This window comes from Pongo abelii, chromosome 18, assembly GCF_028885655.2.
Source record: "Pongo abelii isolate AG06213 chromosome 18, NHGRI_mPonAbe1-v2.0_pri, whole genome shotgun sequence".
In the NCBI taxonomy this organism is placed as follows: Eukaryota; Metazoa; Chordata; class Mammalia; order Primates; family Hominidae; genus Pongo; species Pongo abelii.
This window is the reverse complement of record NC_072003.2, coordinates 50482839-50506646: the sequence shown is the minus strand read 5'-3', so window position 1 is coordinate 50506646 and position 23808 is coordinate 50482839. Positions and strand designations below refer to the sequence as shown.

At 45.6% G+C, this 23808-nt stretch overlaps 1 pseudogene; it reads right to left on the bottom strand.

The window, feature by feature from the left end:
• Positions 1-1136: 1136 nt before the first annotated feature.
• Positions 1137-3589, bottom strand: LOC100446281 (uracil-DNA glycosylase-like; annotated as a pseudogene).
• Positions 3590-23808: the final 20219 nt, after the last annotated feature.

Genomic DNA, 23808 nt, shown 5'->3' with positions numbered 1-23808 from the left:
ACAGTAGGTATGCACCTGCCCCAAAACCCAAATGGAGCCTAGTAGACTCTGTGCCTGGAAGCAAAACCTGTAGAGATAGTGTAGTTAGGTTAGAAACAGTAAGGTCATGCTTTGTGAGTTTTTTATTTCTGGTAGGCAGAAAATGGCCCCCAAAATGACTGTGAATATGTTACCTCGTGTGGCAAAGGGACTTCACTATGTGATTAAAGGTACCATGGACCTTGACAGGGGGAGAGTATGCAGTTGCACTCAATTTAATCACCTAAGTCCTTAAAAGCAGAGCCTTTTTCAGCCATGGTTACAGAGAAAAATGTGACTACAAAAAAGTGTTAGGAAGTAGTGACTTTGATAGCTTTGAAGATGAAGACATGGAACAGAGCCAAGGAAGAGGGTATCCTCTAGAAGCTGGAAATATAACCAAGTATAATAAGAAACAAAGCCAAATATGTATTTTAAAAAACATGTATGACATAATGTAGTAGTTAGGTACAGTTAGGTTGAGTTCTGTCAACTTAGAAAGTTAGATGTTTGCCTGACAAAATGACATCACTTCTGTTCCATGGAATTGAACCCTTGGAAAAGGAAGGAAACAGCTTTCTCCTATAGAGCCTCCAGAAAGAAGTGAAGCCCTGAGAACATCTTGTTTGTAGCCCGCTGAGACCAGGTCAGACTTCTGACTCCAGAACTGTAAGATAATAAATTTGTGTTGCATTAAACTAAGTTTGTGGTCATTTGTGACAGCAGCAATAGGAAATCACCACACGTCATAAAAAACTATTGATGGCTTTGAGCAGAGGAACAGCACTATTAAAAATTTTTTTTGAAACTTCAACAATCTTTTATTACCAAACTTGTGCAAGGTTAACGCTTTCACCTGGAGAACAGCAAAAATGACATCTCTAACAAGATCAAGTGTGGGAGGGGCAAACCCAATGAAGACTGTCTCTTAAAAAAAGCATTAAGAAAAAATACATTATTTGCATAAGCATTGTTTTAAAAACTAAAACTTCCCAGTGTGGCAGAAAAAAATATCCCAAAGTGATTTCAGTCCACAAAAAACAGCATTTGGCAGTCCGTGCTGCCTTAAAAATCCCAATTTAGAATAACCCTAGGAGAAAATCATCCTTCCTCCATTAAAAAAAAAAAATCCCTTTTTTCCTTGTCCTTGTTCAGATTCCATGAAACACTCAAAGAATAACAGGATGAACAACACCCAGCCCACTTCTCTCATCCCCTATCTCTTAAGGCTCACACTCAGGACTATTCCTTAGGAACCTTCACTTCTACTACAATTGGAAAATTGATCCCTAATTTCTGGGCCAGAGTTCTAGAAACGCAAAAAACATTCTCCTGCTTCCTTCAAGGAGAAGCCTGAGGGATCCTTGAAAGATCAAGGGGACAGTGTATCTGGCTGCAACTGGAATGCCTGCTGGGTTGGGCCCAGGGGATCCCTTTCTCAGCAAAATCACCCCAACACCTTATTACTGAAAGTCTAACCCACCAGGCAAAACCAAGGAACAGCACGCACCGAACTACAGCTGTACCAAAAAGGTGCACCTCTCCAACATTTAACCATAAAGGTAAGGGTGGTGAGGAGAGCCGAGTGAGTATTTGAACTCATCTGTCTTCCGAGAAGCTTGCATATTTTAGGCCAAAGCCATGATGCAGAGAAAGACATTTGGCCAAAGAGTTGTCTTTGCTATGTCTGTCTGGATAAAGCTGCCATTTCTGGGCATCCTTGTTCAAGGCTGCTTTATGGAAGCTTTGCCCCCTTATGCAGAGTACTTAAGAATTAATGGGGAAATTTTCCATTCACCTTCATAACTGGCAAATACTTCAACAGCAGTTTCTCAAAAACCACCAATGGAGAAAGACCACCCCTTTAGTTGAGGATCACAGCTCCTTCATGTGATCCTCCTTCCATCATCCTTCCAGTCGATGAACTTCTTGCTGGACTTTTGTAGCAGCTCATTGGTTTTAGAAAAGTGTCTACATCCGGTTGGGTCTGGTGGCTCACACCTGTAATCCTAGCACTTTGGGAGGCTAACGTGGGAGGATCACCTGAGGTCAGGAGTTCAAAACCAGCTTGCTCATCATGGTGAAACTCGGTCTTTACTAAAAATACAAAAAATTAACTGGGCATGGTGGTGCTTACCTGTAATCTCAGCTACTTGGGAGGCTGAGGCAGTAGGATCACTTGAACCCGGGAGGTGGAGGTTGCAGTGAGCCGAGATCATGCCACTGCACTTCAGCCTGGATGAAAGAGCAAGACTCCATCTCAAAAAAAAAAAAAAAGAAAGAAAGAAAACTGTCTACATCCAAAGAACCTCTATACGCAGACAACAGGGAGGAATGAGCCAGCTGCCAAATATGGTGCTGTTTCCTATCTATGGCACTGCCCTTCTTCTGAGCATAAGAGCCCCAGAGCAAGAAGACAAGCCAGATTGAGTTCTGATTTAGCCAGGACACAACTGCGTCAGTGAGTTGCTCCCAGCCTCGCTCCTTATAGAACTGGCTGGATGGGCCAGAATAGTGAGACAGCATTGAGTAAAAGAACCCCTTGTTTGGCCCACCCAGATAAATCTCCATGCTGAAGGTGAGCAAAACCATCTATGTCTGCAGACAACAATTTTTAAACACTTTCTGAGTTGGGCGGAGGTGGAACATGTCTTTGCACATGAAAGCAGAGCCTGTGAGCTTGACTGGGTCCATGATATGGAGCCTGTCTGGGAATGAGAACCTTCACATCTCTTATGTCACACATATGGGTCTAGGTGAAAACTTGGTGTGGGGGCAAATAAACAATGTAATGTCTGCTTTATTCTGCACAAATCCCATTACCTTTATAAAATACTGTTTCCTGAACTGCCCTGAGGTGCTTCTTCCAACTCTCACCAAAACCCATGGGTAGTTGTGGACCATGAGTCTGTGTTGGGCCATGAGTCTGGGAAGAGCCCTGGCCTTCCTCCTTTAGATGTGAACCAACTGCTCAGTGCTCAGCAGTGAGGAGGACAGCATGCTGGGCTCATCCTTCCTGGACCTGGCTTTCTTGATGGGGTGGGCCTCTGCATCTCAGTTCTCCTAAGCTACAGCTGCCACTCCAGTCCCCAGGTCAGCTGGCTTGGGACTGTGGGAAAGAGACTTCCCAGCCAGACTGGGAGAGAGGAAGCAGTAGAGTGTCTTCTGGCTGTTCATCCCAGAGCTGAGGAGGGAGCAAATACACAGCCCAGGGATCCACGAGGCTTCCACTGGCTGTAGCAGTCAGCAATTCAATTTTTTTTTAATTAGCTGCATATTTTTATCTGGGTCTCAGATTATTTCACTGTGATTTGGGGGTTGTGATGGTTTATTTTATGTAACTTGACTGGGCTAAGGGATGCCCACATAGCTGATGAAACATTATTTCTGGGCATCCCTTAATGTCTGTGCGGGTGTTTCTGGAAGAGATCTGCATTTGGGTTGGTGGACAGAGTAAAGCAGATGGCCTTCACCAATGCAGGTGGGCGTCACCCAATTCATCGAGGGCCCAGAGAGAACAGAAAAGCAGAGGAAAGGTAAGTTTGCTCTCTGCTTGAGCTGGGATACCCAACTTCTCCTGCCCTCAGAGGTCAGCACTTCTGGTTCCAGGTCCCACTCAAATGGGAACTGACACTGTCAGCCCCTCCCCACTCCCACCCTTGTTTCTGAAGCCTACAGACTTGGGCAAACTGCATCATGAAGTTTCCTGCTTCTCCAGCTTGCCAGTGGTGCAGACAGCAGGCTGTGGGACTTCCCAGCCTCTGTAATCATGTGAGCCAGTTCCTGTACTGGTTCCATTTCTCTGGAAAACCCTAAGACAGGAGTCAAACATTAGCCACATTTTACTAAGCTGTTGACAAAGTTTTCAATTGGGGTTGGAGAAAACTATTTCTCTACATCACAGGACAAACTGTCCTCATTTCTGTCACTAAACATTCGTATCACTTCCTGCTGTTGTCATCAGCCACTAGCACCAATGTTTGACAGCAGCAGAGATTGCCAGGGGCCTTGGTCCACTCCAATGCTGGCCTAAATTGGGGGACCTTAGGCGAGTTGCGTAGCCTCTCTGAACCTCAGTTTCTCTGCTGTAAGATGGAAATTCTGCCAAGGCCTATTCCACAAATGGGTCATTATGAAGATTTAAAAAAAAACCTAATTGTCCGAACTTTAATCTTGGCACAGAGTAAGGCTCAACAAAAGCTACTTTCTCTTTTTCTGGGTAGTTGCTTCCAGTGCTCCTGTTGCTTCTGGGTCAGACAATGCAGTAAATGTCTGGACAACTATAGCCATGAACATGCAGTGTTCATGTAAATGTAAGGGCCAGGGGAGAGTCAATTATCAGCATAAGGATGATAGGCAAGGCTCTCTCCATAGAAATTTTTCCTTATAATATTCCAAAGCATTATAATGCTCTGTGTCCTCCATTATCCTAGTTATTAGCTGGAGTGATAGGAATGAGCTGTTGCTGACAATGGTGTTATCATGAGCACATGACTGTTGGTCAACAGCCATGTCCCAGCTGGAGGAAGTCCACGGTCTAGTGACTTAGAGAAGTAGTAAAAGGAGACAACCAGGTAATTACCACACACACACACACACACACACACTTTCAATAAATAATGTAGCTGTTCCCTGTATGTCTACCCTTGATATAATTTTTTCTTTGTTTCTGATGAATAGACATAAACCTAAAAAGGAAGTATCCCAAGTATGTCTTGGCCACTTTTACTATGTAGATAGATTGATGGGCAGTACAGATATCAGTAGGGTCCCTCTGCTTCTTATAATCTAGCTAAGAGTGGGTCAGGCTATGGAATGTCTGTGACCTTCAAGGGTCCTCTGATTTGTAGAATCACTTCTGACTCTAGGCACCCTACTTCTGCTGATTTGGAGAATTTTAGGAACCATCTGAGTCCTTCCAGTTTCTAATTGTCCAAACCAACCTGGAAGCCAGAAGGCAAAGGTACCCATGGATGTAGTTGACACAGCTGAGCCTCCCAGCACAGAAAGCAGGATGGAGCTGAAGATGCTAATGCAATATGTGAGCGTCTGTGCGTATACAATATGCCTCATGGGTTTGGGTGATAGAGTCCCTTGTGTGTCTGTATAGGATTGGAAGTGCAGTGCACTGGGGCATCCCTGACCAGTTGGAGATGGGAGAAGCATGGGGTGTTCCCTTCCAAGATTCCAATTCCCTTCCTCAGATGGACTCTTGAATTCAGCTAGACCAGACAGCAGAGGAAAACAGCTGGGTTATCCATGCCTCTTCTGGCTTCTTGGCTGATTTCGAGTTCCCTGGGCCCTCCCTAGGTGTAAGTGTCACCTCAGTGGAGCAGACCCTGAGTGACACAGCAAGCAAGATGCAGAGGGGATGGGAAGCTCTGATGGGAATCAGGATGTAAAGGGAGCCCATCTCAGGACAGGAGCCTTTGCAACAAATCAGGCCAGACAGGGTGTTCCAGCATGCAGCGTTCACCTGAGAGGAGGAAACGTCACCTGGTGGGCAAAGACTGAGAATATGCAATAGCTGAGGGGTTCTCAGGACCCCTCACCTGCTTCCCCATGGGCTTAGGCCATCTCCTCACCTGCTTATGGGGTTCTGTCAGGCAGATCTGCCCTCTCACTTATACTTCCTTCATTTCCCAACACATCTGCTTAACATCTTGCTCCCTCCTCTTAGGCACTTTTTTTAATCACCTAATTTTTAACTGTCTTCCCCACTTCCAATCTCACCTTCCCTCAAAACACTTCTCATTGTCTCCATGAGGTCTCTCACTCCCAGGGATGTTATTCTGACCATATAAACCTAGAAAAACATATCTGAACATGATAACCTAATTTGAAGATGTCATCCAACATCCTGCTACACTCAGCTTAGTCCTCCAGCACTAGCTGGCTCTGCTCACAGCCCTAGGAAAGACACTCTTTCCTACCTATATGACACCACACTCGTAGGTCACAGCCAATTGTGTCAGGTGCATTTACTGACTCTGGAGAAGACAAGCCATGAGTGGCCAGTGCCCACTCACATCTGTTATTGCCCAACTCTTTGAACAATTGAGGGAGTTTGGAACAGAGTCAAGTCAGCATAGAGCACTAGAGAGATGTCTCTGGCCAGTGAGATCCCCATCACTGCCCTCTGTCCATCCTTCTTTCTTTTTTTTTTTAGCTCGGTCACCCACCCAGGCTGGAGCGCAGTGGCGCGATCTCTGCTCACTGCAATGTCTGCCTCCTGGGTTCAAGCAATTCTCCTGTCTCAGCTTCCCAAGTAGCTAGGGTTACAGGCACCTGCCACCATGCCCGGCTAATTTTTTTATATTTTTAGTACAGACGGGGTTTCACCATGTTGGCCAGGCTTGTCTCAAACTCCTAACCTCAGGCGATCCACTTGCTTCAGCCTCCCAAAGTGCTGGGTTTACGGGTATGAGCCACTGTGCCCAGCCTGCCCATCCTTCTTAAGTTCCATTTGTTTAAGTCTGTGGATTTAAACCAGAATGCAAAGCCGGACTGCAGATCACCTAGCTAGGCACCATTTTCTTTGTCTGTTGATCCAGGTAAACGGTTTGGTGAGTTTCATTGATACCCATCAGGAGTTTAAAGACGAAGAGCAAGAGAGTCATGGGGTCCACCCTTTGGCCACATTCTGGCTGGGCCCACCCTACACCAAGAAGTTGTCTTTATAACTCTTTCTGTATAAAACCTTACATAACATATATATTATACATATTATATATATATATAACTTTATAAAGTTTTCTTCATAAAGCCCAGTCATTGAAGATTTTTCTTTTGTATTTTTAAATAATAGTTATTTTCATCTGAATAGCTCATGAGAAAGCCAGTGGGGACAAGGACAGCAGTTAAAGAGTCTGTGTGTATCCACACTGGAGCAGCAGCCTGGAATAGCCAGAGAACTTGGGCTTTGAACTCACACTAAACTGGGTGCAAATCTAAGCTCCAACACTTCCCAGCCATGACTTTGGGCAAGATGTTTGAACTCACTCATTTATTTACTCAGCAAATATCTGTTGAGCCCCTACTATGGCCTGACTAGGTGCTAAGCCCTGGGGCTACAGCAGAAATAAGACAGACATGCTCTGCCTCTACTAAGCTTCAAAGCAAAGAACTAAGCAGTTACCCTATCTGTGTTGTTAAGACAATAACTGTTGTAAGAGCTATTGTGAGATCAGAATACATATATATACACATATATATACACATACATATACACACTCACATACACACCACAGGCCTCCATCAACATGAACTTGTTCCCTTTTGTTTGAGTGAAATAGCTTCTGGGCAGCTTGATGCTTTCTAGATCTTGGCCTCCTGGCTATGTCTGCATATTTTCTTCAATATCTAAGGAGTACTTAATGAGTGTCAATAATCTGCCTGGCACTGTTCCAGGCACTTGGGACACATCAGTGAACAAGACAAAGTCCCCAGGCTCATGGAGGTGCTAGATGGAGCCAAACGATGAATCCCTGACATAACAAAGACATAAATTGTGCACTGTCTCAGTTCCCGAGGCCCCTCAAGCAGACTCTGAGACAAGAGCTGGTGCAGGGATATTACCTGGGAGGTCATTCTAGGAAGCACAGGTGAGGAAGAGGGATGGGGAGGCAAGGCAGGGAAGAGAAAGATAATTAAGAACACATTAGTAGCCTGGGCAACATGACCAAACTCCATTGCTACTAAAATAAAAAACATTAGCTGGATACGGTGGTGCACGCCTGTAGTCCTAGCTACTTGGGAGGTTGAGGTGGGAGGATCCCCTGAGCTTGGGAGGCAGAGGTTGTAGTGAGCCAAGATTGCACCATAGCACTCCAGCCTGGGCGACACAGCAAAACCCTGTCTCCAATAAACAAACAAACAAAAAGCATTAGAGAGCAGAGGGCTACGGTTAGAGTTAGCCTGTTTTTAAACATCATAAGCATCAAATCATACAGGATATATGTATGTCCTACTTTGTCCTACCCTTTCTGCTCAGTCAACATAATGGGTGTGAGATCCTTCCATGTCCCTGGATTGGTCTGAAGATTGCTCCTTCTCATTGCAGCGCAGTAGTCCACCATATGAATCTACCATAATTCACTTCCCAGCCCAGGGCCTTTGCATTGTTTCTGATTTGGGGCTGTAAGCACCACTCTGAAGGTCTCTCTTAGATGAACACACGCTCATTTCTATTTGGTATTTACCCAGTGAGGCAGAATAGAGTCTGGAGACAGGGAACCTAAGGCTGATTTGTGCTGACTTCCTAGAACTGAATCCAAAGGAAAACCCCACCTTTCTACAAGCAAGTAACAAAAGGATAAGAGGCTACTCCCTTTGCACTGCCTTGCAGATGAAAAATGAAAAGTACCTATAATTGGTCCCCTCCCGCAACCAATCAGGCTGGTCATGGGGCCAAGTCTTCATGCTTAACTTTGTAACTTCACTTCACCCTCTGATTGGTCACCTCTTGTGACCTTCATTTACATAGGGTGTAACCAAGTAACCAATGGGAAACCTCTGGAGGGTATTTAAACTCCAGAAAATTCTGTAACCAACGGTCTTGAGCCACTTGCTCAAGCCAGCTCCTACCCTGTGGAGTGAATTTTTGTTTACATATATCTGTGCTTTTGTTGCTTCATTCCTTCATTGCTTTCTTTGTGCATTTTGTCCAATTTTTTGTTCAAAACGCCAAGAATTTGGATGACTTGTAGTCAAGACCCTCCACTGGTAACACCAGGAGTGGAATTGTTGGATTGTAGAGTTTGCATAGATTCAGCTTTGGAAAATAATTAGCAGATGTTTTGCAGGCCAATTCTGAAAAAGAGAAAATAGTTACAGGTTTGACTGTTTTATACTCAACATGAAAATAGTTTGTAGACAGTCCCATGTGGGGTTAAAAATAAATATTTTTACAGCTGAAGTGACTTACTCTATTAAGAAGAAGAATGTCAGTGAGAAAATTGGCCCTCTTGTCGGCCAATATCCAGGCCTTTGGGGAACCCCTGAGGAAGCATCTTCCTCATTTGCCACTTTAAAATTAAAACATGCCATAGGGGGACAGCTGGAAGAATGCAAGTGTCTCAAATGCCATCGTTTATCCCCCCAAAGGTGTCTCTCTGCTCCAATTTCCAGAAATCCACACCTCATCTCCACCGTTTTCAGGCTCAGGGAAGATGTTTATTGTTCAGTAGATACCTGTAAGCATCAAGATTTGGGGAGAAGGGGGATATGGAACAGTTGTAAGGATGCGAATTCTTGATTCAGACACACCAGGTATTAAAGCTTGAATCCTAGCGAGTGATCTTGGATGAATTATTTCCCCTTTTGGGTTCTGGTTTCTTCATCCACAAAATGGACAAAATAACAGTTCTTGTCATTGAGAGAGATTATGGAAAGGACTGTCTGAAATGCATGAAGAGGAATTAGCATAGGGCTAGCGCCTAATTCTCAGAAAACATTAACTGCAATCAGCATCATCGCTGTGGTCATTTGTATTTGCTAGCTGCCAGAGTGGGGATGTTCCCAGCTGTGCAGCACCCAAGTGGGCACTGAAGGTTCATTCTCCCCACCTCTTTCTTCCATGCGGCAACTAAGTCATCACTCTCCCCACCCTAGCTCTCTGCAGTAGCAGAAGAATCCAGGCTACAAGTGCCAGAATCACATCACACTGAGCTTGCTAATCCTTTTTGCCCTCAGATGTGGTTAGCTAGGGAGGGGAAAGGCAAGAGGAGGGAGGCTGGTAAGTTGCAAACCCAGGACAACAAAGCTGAGCTGCCTGAAGCCTGCAGCCAGGAGCAAACGGAAACAAATTAGTTCAATCCCAGAATGTAAACGGGCATTGACAAAGATGCATGGAAAAGCCATGCAAGGAAAGCCTGCTGCAATTTCTCATCTAGTTAGCAGAGGGATCAATGCCACGGGCACAGGCCCCGCAGAAGACACTGCGTGCTGCAGCATGTGCAGGCCCTGGGGCCTGGGACTCCCTTTGGGGCTCCCAGATGCATCAGGTGCCAAGGTCAGCTTTGGGGGAAGGGGACTTGCCCTCAGATGTTCTAGTCCATGTATTATAGTGCCTGAGAGTCCTGCATGACAGCTTGATTCAGGGATATAGAATTTTAGGACTTGGAGGATATTTTGTCCAGAGATTTTTATGTTCTAAAATTCTATGAATGTGCACTGGGGGCTAGGAGGATGCTGTGAAGATAGGCAAACACTGAATAATAGGTGGGCTCCCAGCTTCAAACAGAGCTGTCATCTGTTTCGGATTGGGATGAAGCATATGAAATTGCCATTTTTATTGGCCAAAAGCAGCTCATTATTGACAATTTCATTTGGTTACATGAGGTGCAGACTGGATTTGATCCTGAGCAAGCCACCAGCTCCAGGAGGATGGGACAATGGGGTGCAAATCACTTCTCCAACTCTGGACCTGAAACAGGACCTGGCGTATGCCACAGCTGGAATAGCAAATGAATAAAGCAGGTGTCAATGCCTTCATGGGTTCTTTCTCTATTCATTCGTATATTTGTGAACAATCATTCATTGGTATTAGTATGCATCAGATACTAAGTGCTGGGTTACAACAATTAGGCAGTACTTTGTTTAAATATAGTTAAATTACTTTAACAGCAGACAGACATTGACCTTCCCTGAGGCCATTTATAGTCCAGTGGGTGAGACAGACATGAAACATACAGTGGCCTGAGTGTTTATTACAATTGCGATAAGTGGTACAAAGGAAAGAGGGCACGAAATCCTTCAGTGTTTGATGTGGTTTGGATGTTTTGTCCCCTCCAGATCTCACGTTCAAATGTCATCCCCAGTGCTGGAGGTGGGTCTTCATGCTAAGTGTTTGGGTCATGGGGACAAATCCCTCATGAATTTGGTTGCTGTCCTCAGATAATGAGTGAGTTCTGGCTCTGAGTTCACACAAGATCTGGTTGTTTAAAAGAGTGTGGCACCTCCCCCCTTCTGTCTGGCTCCTCCTCTCACCCTGTGATACTCTGGCTCTCCCTTTGCCTTTCACCATGATTGAAAGCTTTGAGGCGTCACCAGAAGCAGATGCCAGCACTATGCTTCCTGTACAGATTGCAGAACTATGAGCCCAAATAAACCACTTTTCTTTATAAATTACCCAGCCTCAGATGTTCCTTTATAGTAATGCAAGAACAAACTAACATAGTACTCATTAGGTGCAAAGTGCAAGGGTGGCCACTGGGAAGGTTACAGTGATAAGATGTTGCCCAGCTGCCAAGAGAAGAAAGTGTAGTAGACAGTATTGTGCTCACAAAGATTTGGTATCTCTCCTTTGGAAGAATGGTCCTTACCTCACCTATTGAGCTCAGGCATGGCCAGGTGACTTGTTTTAGCCAATGAAATGTGAGCATGAGTGACTTGTCATTTCCAGGCTGAAGATTCAAGCCTCGGTGTGCCATGCTCTCTTTTCCTGCTGCCACACACTGCTGCTTCTTTAGTGAGGGTCCTGGAAGCAGAGTCCTCAGCCCTTCCCAATGGGTGCAAAAACCGCCTAATAATTTCAGGTTGTTTCAGACTGTTTCAGCATAAGCTTGTCTGACTAACAGCAGTCATCCATGCCCTTGCCCTAATCTAACATGAAACCACGTTATAGATTTCCATATTCCTCTCTAGTGCCAGGTACAGTAGCTTCCATGTGGTAAGTACCAGTAAATGATTGTGAATTAACAATTCAGCACAGGATGTGGTAATTGCCATAAAAGAGGGGCAAATCTGGTGTCCTGAGAGCTCAGAGAAGGGAGAGCTCAGCTTTAAGCTCCAGAATGAGAATATCTTGAGCACAGACCGACCCTAAATGCTGGGTAAATAACAATGAGTATTACAATCACTGTTATCATTCTAGTCCAGTTGTGTTTGGGGAATGGCTTGCAGGTGAGTGAGAGTGGAGCACATCGTACTGCCTATGGCCTTTCTTTATACTCCAGAGTGCATGAACTCTAGTAGCTGTGGCCTTATATTCTTAGAGCCTCATGATCAGAGAAGAGCATGCATCCTTCTCAGCTCAAATTTTTTAAATCCCAGGGAAGACTTCCTATTGGCTCAGTTGAAGTCACATGCCTTTTCTTGAACCAATCAATCATTGTGGTCTCTGGGTAAAATCCAGTTGAATAGCCCAGTCAAAATTTGGTCCAAAAAGAACAGTATCTGTTCTAGGAAGAGCAGAGCCAGAGTCATCGTGAGTCAGGCAGGCTCCCCATTTTTATAAGTTTAATGCAATCATTTATTGAGTACTTACTGCTGTATGGAAGACTCTGCGCTTGGCACTGTGGAGGAATATAGAAGACATAGAAGCAGAAGTGGTGTTGGGAGTTGAGGAGGCAGAGGCAAGGAAAAAGTAAAGCCCAGACTGAGTCCAGCCCCTACTGCACAGACACTCCCTCTGGGCTGCCCTGCCCTGGAATGTCTCTTCACCAGAAAGCTCTGGTCCTCTCCCAGCACAGCTCCCAAAGAGCTAAAAATCAAGGCCACTCACTCCTGAGCCTGACAGCCAAGCTGGATGAGAATGAATGGGGCTCTGTGAGGCATCTTGCAGCTCCCTCAACAATGCTCTGCCCGTACATTCTGTTCTCGTGGTTTCTGTCTCCTCTTCTGTGTTTACAGGGTTGGGCAGCTGCTACAGCCCTTGCCTCTTCCCTGAGTGCCTCAGAGTGACAGAGATGAAGAAGCCACTTGGCTCTAGGAAGTGTGGCCTGGCTTTGATATGGTTTGGCTTTGTGTCCCCACCTAAATCTCATCTAGAATTGTAATCCCCCACGTGTAGAAGGAGGGAGGTAATTGGATCATGGGGACAGTTTCCCCCATGCTGCTCTCATGATAGTGAGTGAGTTCTCATGAGATCTGATGGTTTTATAAGTGTATGGAAAGTTCCTCGTTTGCTCACTCTTCTCTGTCTTGCTGCCTTGTGAAGAAGGTGACTGCTTCCCCTTCTGCCATGATTATGAGTTTCCTGAGGCCTCCCCAGCCATGCAGAACTGTAAGTCCATTAAAGCTCCTTTGTTTATAAATTACCCAGTCTCAGGTATTTCTTTATAGCAGTGTGAGAATGAACTAATACAGTGTGAGACCTAATACAGTGTGAGAATGAACTACTAACAGTGTGAGAACAAACTATAGGCTCTGTCCACAGTCAGCACTGTGCAGTAGGCACTGAAGCGAGAGAGAACTAAGACTAACCAGAGCCCTGTCACTCACAAGCTGGCTAGCCTGGGATGTTAGAGCTACTGGGAATGCACTGGGCAGTACGTTGCATTAAAATAGGACTGCAGTGACAAAAACAAATCAGGGTTTATTTTTCATACAAAGAAGAAGTTCAGCTTTAGTGGCTCAACCACCAAAGGGCCACCAACTCTGAAACTCTTTGGACCTTTTCATTTTGCAAGCTGGCCTCTGTAGTGCTAGGCATTGCATCTGTCAGCAGATGAGCACCGAAGAGGGGTTTAGGGCGGGGCAAAGGCAGTGGGACATGTCTTGTCTGTCTTTTTTAATCAGGAGAGCAAAACCTTTCCCAGAAACTTCCAACAGGCTTAGATCTCATTGGCCAGATCAAAAGAAAAGGGAAAACAGATATTTTGCTTCTCCAGTCTTCATAGTGGAAGACAACAGTGAAAAAAGTACTGGGAACAACCATAGGTCAGCCAGGTGTCCGTGTCTGCTCCAGGAAGTTACCTTCTTAGCCCCATGCACTAGTTTCCCAGAGATTCCAGAACAAAAGACTGCAAACTTTGAGTGGCTTAAGAAACAGAAGTTTTTTGCCTCACAGTTCCAGAGGCAAGAAGTCCAAGACTGGTGTTGACAATGTTGGTTCCTTCTGAGGGCTGAGAGGGAGGATCTGCTCCCAGCCCCTGCTCCAGCTTCCCAGGGCAGGCTGGCCATCTTTGGCGTTCCTTGGCTTGGAGAAGCATCACCCTGACTCCTGCCTTCATCATCACATGGTGTTCTCCCCAGGTTTGTGTCTGCTTCCACATTTCCCCTCTTCATCAGGACTCCAGTCTTACTGGATTACAGCCCACCCTAATGACCCCACTTTAACTTCATTATCTCTGTAAAGACCCTGCCTCCAGATAAGATCACATTCTGAGATACTGGGGGCTAGAAAGTCAACACATAAATTTGAGGGGTCATGGTTCAACCCATAACAGTCTGGTTTCTTAATCTATAAAATGAATATAACAAGAGTTCCTGCCCCACGCTGGTTGTAAGATTTACACAGGGTGATCCACATAAGGAACTCCCATCAACGCTGGCCCAGAGTGAGGACCCAATACACAGCTGCTGTGTGTGGCTCCTGGGGCTCTGCACCTCTAGGGCTGAGGCCAAGGTCAGGGCCAATGAAAGGAAGATGAGGCCAACAAGGAGAGAGGCCCATCAGTTCCCAGCCCCTAGAGTTTGCCCGTGTCCCCCGTGGAACAGACATGACCTGACAACTGACTAGCTGGCCCTCATGATCCAAGATGGCCCCATCCTCGGCTGCTCAGGACAGCTGGCCACCTGAGTCAGTGGGACTTTCATCTATAATCCAGGGTGGCCTCACATACTTGGTCCCACAGAGCTCCCATTTCCAGGAAAGCAACCTTTAACAGCTCCAAGGGAAAGGTGGAGGAGTGGGATCCCCAGCCCTCACTTGGCAATCTCTTCTCTTCTGGGCAGTAATGGAATCCACCTCCTCTCCTGGGGGCCACTTCCCACAAGAGCAGGACAGGCTGCGATCCCAGGTTCCAAGGGGCTGCTCTCTCTTCCCACTTGAGTGTTTTGAGTAAATTACAAGGCTCTTATCAGTGGTGGGGGCTTTATTGTTCTGCCAGGACATCTCCCTTTGTCAAAAACACAATAACTTGTTGTAAGTGGTACTTTTTTAGGTTTACCAAGCAGACAGACTAATTGTATCTTTTAATCTGGGTCAAACTGCTCTTGCTTATTACAAATTGGCTCTGAATCCTAAAAAGTGGGGGGGAACTGTGAGGAGCATTTGCAAATAATTTAGAGTCAGAAGTACCTTCAGACAAACATTATGTCATGTTGGGGAGAAATACTTACCCAGGCCTCAGCCCAGTTATGCTCTGGTTGGCCCAGAGGGAAGCTGAGGGACAGAGAATGTTCCCTGATACAGATTCTGGCTACTCATGGAGCTCGTGGATGAGGGGAGCCAATTTGGGCATAGAACCAGGCATTACAGCCTGGATAATGATTCCCAGAAGTATCTGGTTCTGATCCTGTAATCTGTAAATTTTACCTTATTTGGAAAAAAGGGTATTCATAGATTTTACTGCATTAGGGAGTTTATGCTTGGTTATTTGGGTGAGCCTTAAATGCAATCACAACTGTCCTTATAAGAGAAAGGTGGAGAGAGATTTGACACAGACAAAAGAAGAAGACAGAGCTTAGAGTGATGCAGCCACAAGCCAAGGCTTGCCAGCAGCCACCAGATTCTCCCTAGAGCCTCTGGAGGGACTATGGCCCTGCTGATACCTTAATTTTGGTCTAGTAAAACTGACTCGAGGCCTCTGGCCTCCAGAACTATAAGAGAATAAATTTTCATTATTTTAAGAAACTAAGTGTGTAGAAATTTGTTACCGCAGCTTTAGGAAACTAACGCATCAGGAGATTCCTGTTGGTGGCTCCACTCTACCCAAAGAGGACTTTCTAAGGCTGAAGAGGCCCCCAAGAGACATGGAAAGTATCATAGAAAGATTGGCCATTGGCCAGTGGTGTTCTAGCTCCTGTGTGGCTACTTCCTAGTTGTGTGAGCGTCTCTGAACCTCAGTTTCTTCATTAGAAAACTAAGAATAACCAACCTCCTCACTACATTGTTGGAGGATTAAATGACAGGACACACATAAACCAGAAGCTGGCATGTCACCACTGATGATCAGTGAAAGTTACTTTTTCGCTTAATTTTTATTGTTACGCCTCCGTTGACTTTCCAGGAGCTGTTGTCAGAGTCATCAAGCAGTTTCTTGGGGCACTGTAGACTGTACTCATATCCTCTGCAAACCCCTCAATTTGCCAGGCAGTGCTATTTGTAAACTACATGAGCTCAGATCATTGAGGGTTAATTTCTCCTGACTCAAAACAGTTTGCAGAAAACGTTGATGCCAATGTAAAGCAAACTGGTGCTCAAGCCAGAAAGGTAACATCCATAACAATGAGGCCAAGTAGGATATTTATTTCACCCAATTCACCAAAAAGAACACTATTTTTGACAAAGACAATCAAAGAATTAGCTATATCCATGCACCTTTGATAATTGTCCTTGGGTTGAGGCAAGGCTGGCCTTAACCATATTCATGATATGTTTCCAGGGGTACTCCTGATCTACCCACCTTTGAAATACCTTCACTATCAGAACTATAAGTTCCACTGTTAGAGATTTATTCCTTTGGTGAGCTCAAGCATGGACCAATTTAGAGTCAAATATCACTAAGAAGCCAATTCCAGTTATTAATAACTTAATACATTGCAGTTTACAATTTAAAACCTTCCAGTGTCTTCCTGATGCTTCAGAAAAAAACTACATAATTTTCATGGTCTCCAAGACCTCCACAATCTGATCTTCTCCTCCTTGCCCTTGTATGTTTCTTCTAGTTGTTCAAATGTTTTATGATCTCTCTCTCTCCTGCCTCAGGCTTTTGCACAAGCTGCTCTATCTGGAGAAGATATTTAAAACATACTGACCTCCTGGGGCTGGGAACTATACAGGGAAGGGGAAGAGTGAACATGAGGATAATGGGATGCGGTCCTCAACATGGTCCTCACACTCAAGATGCTTGTCTTCAAGTGGGAGTCACGGCTGAAAAGAAGCTGAGGACAGGTAGAGCAAGCAGCCCAGATGTGAGACAGCTAAATGCTACAGGTCTTAGGAGAGACCCTTTCTCCTAGAGGTGGTGGAGGGGATCCAGGAGGCAGCAGAACCTTTGAAGGATGCATCACACTTAGCCATGGGGGGAAGACTGTTGTAGAGAGTAATTTTCAGGTGGAAGGGACAGCTCAGGCAAAGACACAGATTGGGCAGAATGTAAACATTCAGAGATGAACAACAGTGGGAACAAACACTGAGCACTGGGAAATTACCCCAAATCACAGCAGTCCCTCATGACCTGACCCCACCCATCTCCCCATTTCCTCTCACTTACAGTGGCCCAGCCACGTGGGCCTTCCATCTGTGACCCCAGTGAGTTTGTGGTTCCCCAGTTAGGGCCTTGGCTCATCCCTTCACTCTGTCTAGAAGCTTTCTCCCTCATCTCTCCCATGGCTGCTCCCTTCTCACCCTCTCCATCTCAACCACTCCCCATAGAGACTTTCGCTACCATCCCCTCCAAAGTGTGTCCATGCTGTTTTTCTCACTCAGTGCCTCTTCCTCGGTACTTCCTGACATTTAGCACAATTTGAGATTGTATTTTTCTTTGTAGATGATCTGATTAATGTCTGTCTCCCCTCTTACATCATGAGCTCTGAGAGGCTCGAAAAGGGTCTGTTTGTCCAGTACTTGATGAAGCCTGGCAAAGTGCGCATCCAGTGGAAACTCATCGAATTAGTTGGTGTGTATGCATGGTTGTGTGTGCCCCTGTGTGCATGTGTGTGTTTGTGTTATGGCTAAAAACTAAGATGAGTTAATGTACAACATAGATTTAAAAAGTATCAAATTAATTAATTGTGCTCTTGTATACTTTAATTCTGAAAGTTAATTATTTTTCTGCTGAAGGCCTGCTGCCTTGGTCAGAGATGCTAGCACAGGGGAAGATATAGTAAATGGTGGCATCCCAGTTTGCAATGAAAAGCATAGAATTCAAGCACATTTATGAAATACAGACATCACTTAGCACAGGTATGGAACCAGGCATAACTCCTTCAGCTGACAATTTGTCTTGTGCATAGACCAGAATGGAGTTATGGAAATACAAGCCAGTAGCCTGTAATCCCAGCGCTTTGGGAGGCCGAGGTGGGCAGATGACTTGAGGTCAGGAGTTCGAGACCAGTCTGGCCAACATGGTGAAACACTATCTCTGCTAAAACTACAAAACTTAGCCAGGTGTGGTGACATATGCCTGTAATCCCAGTGCTTTAGGAGGCTGAGGTGGGCAGATGACTTGAGACCAGGAGTTCAAGACCAGTCTGGCCAACATGGTGGAACACTATCTCTGCTAAAACTACAAAAATTAGCCAGGTGTGGTGACATATGCCTGTATTCCCAGCTACTTGGGAGGCTGAGGCAGGAGAATTGCTTGAATCTGGGAGGTCAAGGCTGCAATGACCTGAGATTGCACCAGTTCATTCCAGCCTGGGCGACAGAGCAACACTGTCTCAAAAACAAAACAAAAACAAGCCAGTAATTCATAGGCAGATTTTTCTCCTGTGAGCTGTTTGCCAGCAGCCATTTACCTGACAAACTCTGGATCTAGAATTCTCCTTCTCGGTAATTCATGATTACACAACTCTGACGGGGACTGGCTAACGTTGACTCTGAACCCTCCAAAAGGAAAGTTTTCTAAGCAAATGAACAAAAATCATGAAATATCAAGGAAGCAGGTCAAATTATTTAGGAAATAGAGATAGCCTATACCAACATAGAGGAATCTATTTACATACAAACAATATATTAATTATAAAGCATTCTTTACTATTCCTTAAAGCAGGGAACTCCAAAGGATGTTCCCTCTATATAATGCAGTGGCCTTATTAGAGTTTCTGTCTGTGTTGAAAGGCAACACAACTGCCTCTCCAGTACATTAGAGTGAAAGAAAGGGAGGAGAGAAAGGGAAGGAAAGGAGGAAAGGAGGAAGAAGACAGGGAGGAAGGAAGGAAGAAAGCAGGGGAGAAGGAGGGAAGGAGGGAAGGGGGAAGGAAGGAAGGAAGGAGGGAGGGAGGGAAAGGGAGAGGGGAGGAGAGGGGAGGTGAGGGGAGAAGGAAGAGAAGGAGGGAGGGAAGGAGGAAAGGAAGAAGGGAAGGAAGAGAGGGAGGGAAGAAGGAGGAATGAAGGAAGGCAAAAAGAGAGGGAATGAGGCAAAGAAAGAAGGAGAGAAGGAGGGATGGAAGGAAAAAAGAAAGAAGAGAGAGAGGGAAGAAGGGGAGGACTTGCAGCTGCCATTTGCCCAGTGCTTAGTGTGCCAGGCATTTGTGCTAATGTTAGACATACTTCATCTTTTAATCTGCCAGCCACCCTCTGAGATAGGTATTTATTATTATTTCCATTTTGCAGATTAACTGAGTTGAGGTTTGGAGCAGTAAAGCTACCTACTCAAAGTGGCAAGACCATATGTGCAGGGTATAAAATCCAAGTCATAGGTGAATGGAACAGCACATTCCTCCTCCATCACAATCAGACCACATCACTTCCAGATCTCATCGCTCTGAATTTCCTTCATGAGGATCCTTCCATGGAATAATGCAAATGTAGAAGGTTTAATCCTTCTCTCTGTGTGCGTGTGTGCATGTGCCCATGCGTGCAGTATGAAATCACTTTAAAATGCCATGTAAACCATAATGAGGTACCTCATTTCCAAAAAGATTAGTTGGCAAGCATTTTAAAAGTTTGACAAGTCAATCCTGGTGAGCTAGTGGAGCAGTGAGAACTTTCTTACCCCTCTGGTGCAGATATAAACTGCTAAAAATCATTCAAGAATGCAATTTGCCGATGTCTAGAAAAGCTGAAGCCATGTGACTCCCATGACCCAGCATTTCCTCACTCACCTGTATAGACAGGAATTTTTGCACATTTGCATAAGGAGTCACATGAAAGAATATTCATTGCTATAGTGCATGAAATATAACAAAATGAAACTTATTAGATTTGGAAAGATACCATGTATTGTTTAACAGGAAAATGGATAAATAAAGGGAGATCATGATGCTGTGACAATTTGGCTGGAAGTTAAACCAAATTGGAACCCCGGAACTCCTGGCAACAACATGAAGAACTATCAAATCAATACTGAAAAAAATGAAATAGCTGCTGGAGACAACCAACAGTGTGACCACACTGATTCTCTAAAAGTGTAAAAGCACATGGACACATACAAATGAAATAAAATTTAAAATCATACATGGGAAAATTTAGGACAGCATTTACCACTGAGGGAGAGAAGGAAGGGAATTGTACGGTGAAAAGGCTTCAACTGTGTTTGCAATGTTTTCATTCTTAAGCTGAGCGATGGGTATGTTAATGTTTATGAAATATTCTCTATAAGTTTTTTTTGTATGCCTGAAATACTTCAACATAATTCAATTTTAAAAGAGGGGGAGGAAGACTAAGTGTTTTGCTTTCTGTAAGAGATGCTACTGGGGGATAGCAGGGCTGAGAAGCAGCCAGACTGTTTGTGAACCTAGATAAAGCTTCTAATTTCTCCTGGCCTGGTTGGAGGTGCCCTGCCCTTGGCGGGTGTTCCAGCCGGTGATACAGCCGCACACAGCAATGCCTGTAAGCAGCAAGCATGATAAACCTCCCGGGATGCCACCTCCAGCCTGCTGCAACGCACAGCATGTTCCCTGGGAAGCCATGTTTTCTCCAGGTGAAGGATGGGATCACTCCATCTCTGTCACCTGCACAGAGAAGGAAGTGCTATAGAGAGACAGATTAGATCATCTATTATCAAGTAGGCATGAGACCGACCGAGGAGGCACCTGCCGCTCGCCAGATGTTCTATTCATTATCAAAGTCGTGGGGAGGGTGGGCCTTGATTCTTCCTCTCTGTCCCCCGAGTCCAGACTCTCTAGGGAAGAATCAGACAGGAGACTGGATCATGGACCAGCTCCCTCAAGACTGGCCTGATGATGGGGTGGGGTGGGGCAGGGGTTGCACCGAAGGCAGCACAGAGTACATTACTCCTGGGCTGTGGAAATACTTAAGAAAAGAGTATAATATTTTGGAAAGTTCTTGTGTTCAGGCCAGTGGCAAAGCATGGTGAATGTCTCCCCTGGGACACTTAAACAAAAGCCCAGCCAATACTACCATCGCTGTCATCATCATCATCATCATCATCGTCAAATGCTTACTCTGAGCCAGAAACTCTGCTAAGAGTTTCACCTGCATTTTCTTATGGACTTATGGCAAGGTCTTTACAAGGAAAGAACTATCCACATGCCCAGGTGACAGCAGAGGAAATGAGCAGGAAGAGGTAACTAACCAACTGAGCTCCACTAAAGTGAACTGCCACAAACATGCCATCTCCTCTACCTCACCATTGACCTGTCAATGATCTCACCCAGGCATCTGCTCCACAGGTGGGGAGGTGGGCAGGGTCCCTTTGCTTCCTTATACCCCGGAAGTACTCTGGGCAGAAATGGCACACCCAGCACCTAGCATCCAGCACCCAGCACCCAGTACAGCCTTCTCTAACCAGCCAAGGCCCAGAGGTCTGGGCTTTAAGAGCATTAAAATTTCTAAAACAGGCACCTAGGAGTGTTACATGACTTTCCTCAGAACCCAAAAGGCTTTTCATGACTTTATGAATCTTCAGAGATGAGGATGAGCATGGCTGTCAGGTCTCCCACCAGGCGGCTAGCAAGACCTAACCCTAAGCCCCACCCCTGGTCATCTAGGGGATCCCCTCATCGCCCATCCACTCCTAATTGCTGGCTCTTGGAAACAAGCAACACAGACTGACTAGCTCCACCAGCACCACCACCATATCACCACTACCACCCAAAGCCCACTACCTTCCAAGTCTAGGGGCACATCACCATCTGATCTGGAAACCTCTTCCTATACCTCTGATGTTCTGTTTCAATGAGTCTGAGCCCAGATGCAGACACTCTATAAAATACCCCGAGATGATTCCGATGGTCTTACAGATTTAGTACACATGGCCTTAAGCTATAGAAAGTTCTAATGATGGAATTACAGAATTCCATCTTGTAGTATGAGCAGGAGGCGACGGAGATGTCAGCTTTTCTGGCAGAGAACAGAATTATGCCCCCAAAACTTAACTCCCCACCCCACCCCCTGCCCCTGGAAACATTGGTTAGCAATTAGGTCACACAAGGAGAAATTACCCTTTAGAGTTTCACAAGCCAAGGATCTACATCAGCTGCACTCTACTCTGGCCCCCAGACACCCTCCCTCCCTTTCCCTAAAATCATCCCATCTGCAGCCAGGCTCATTTTCAAAGTCATGTTCACTTGTCTTGACCACAGGATGCCCAGGCAGCTCAGGCTACCATACCAGCTGAGGCAGCTCAGGTTACCATACCAGCCTGAGGCAGCTCAGGCTACCATACCAGCTGTGTTAGTCAGCTCAGGCTACCACAACAAATACCACAGATCAGGTGGCTTAAACCACTGAATTTCTTCCTCACAGTTCTGGAGGCTGGAAGTCCAAGATCAAGGTGTCGGGTCAGGATTTCGAGACCAGCATGGCCAACATGGGGAAACCCCATCTCTACTAAAAATACAAAAATTTGCCAGGCTTGGTGGCAAGCGCTTATAATCCTAGCTACTCGGAAGGCTGAGGCAGGAGAATGGCTTGAACCCAGGAGACGGAGGTTGCAGTGAGCCAAGATCTAGTCACTGCACTCCAGCCTGGGCGACAGAGTGAGACTCCGTTTCAAAAAAAAAAAAAAAAAAAGGCAAGTGTTGGCAAAGTCGGTTTCTTCTGTGGCCTCTCTCCTTGGCTTATAGCTGGCCATCTGCTCCCTGTGTCCCCACTGAGTCTTTCCTCTGTGTGTGTCTGTGTCCTAATCTCCTCTTCTAAGGCCACTAGTGAGATTGGATTAGAGCCCACCCTTGTGTTATCTCAATTACTTCTTTAAAGGCCCTATCTACAAATACAGTCACATTCTACAGGACTCGGGGTTAGGGCTTCAAAATGTGCACTGAGGGGCACAATTCAGCCCGTAACAGGAAGGAAAACAGCTTGCAGAAAAATGCAGGGAGTTTGCATGCCATTCTCCCATCCACTGGGATCTTCCACCTGGATTTACATCCCCTCTCATTCCTCTCTGTTCCCCCCGAACTCTAAATCTTGACATACTCTAATCTTTTATATTAACCCATGATATTTTCTCTTTTTTTTTTTTTTTTTTTGAGACGGAGTCTCACTCTGTCGCCCAGGCTGGAGTGCAGTGGCGCAATCTCGGCTCACTGCAACCTCCACCCTGAGTTCAAGTGATTCTCCTGCCCAAGCCTCCCGAGTAGCTGGGATTATAGGTGCCTGCCACAACGCCTGGCTAATTTTTGTATTTTTAGTAGAGATGGGGTTTTACCGTCTTGGCCAGGCTGGTCTTGAACTCCTCACCTCATGATCCACCCCCCTTGGCCTCCCAAAGTGCTGGGATTACAGGTGTGAGCCACCACGCCCAGCCTCTCTTTTTTTTTTTTCTCTTTTGAGACAGAGTTTAGCTCTTGTTGCCCAGGCTGGAGGGCAATGGTGTGATCTCGGCTCACCACAACCTCCGCCTCCCTGCTTCAAGTGATTCTCCTGCCTTAGCCTCCCAAGTAGCTGGTATTACAGGCATGCACCACCATGCCTGGCTAATTTTGTATTTTTAGTAGAGACAGAATTTCTCCATGTTGATCAGGCTGGTCTCAAACTCCCGAGCTCAGGTGATCCACCTACCTCGGCCTCCCAAAGTGTTAGGATTATAGGCCTGAGCCACCACGCCTCACCTATATTTTCTCTTTACAGCAGGAATTACAGAAAATTTAAAGCATCACTGCAAGTGCAAGAGATGCGCCCTGGAAAATATTGTCATCACGCCCAACGTTGGCGTGCATTCTCTTCTCCCTAGTTGGGCTCCTCTGTGCTCATTAATTAGTTCAGTGACTAGC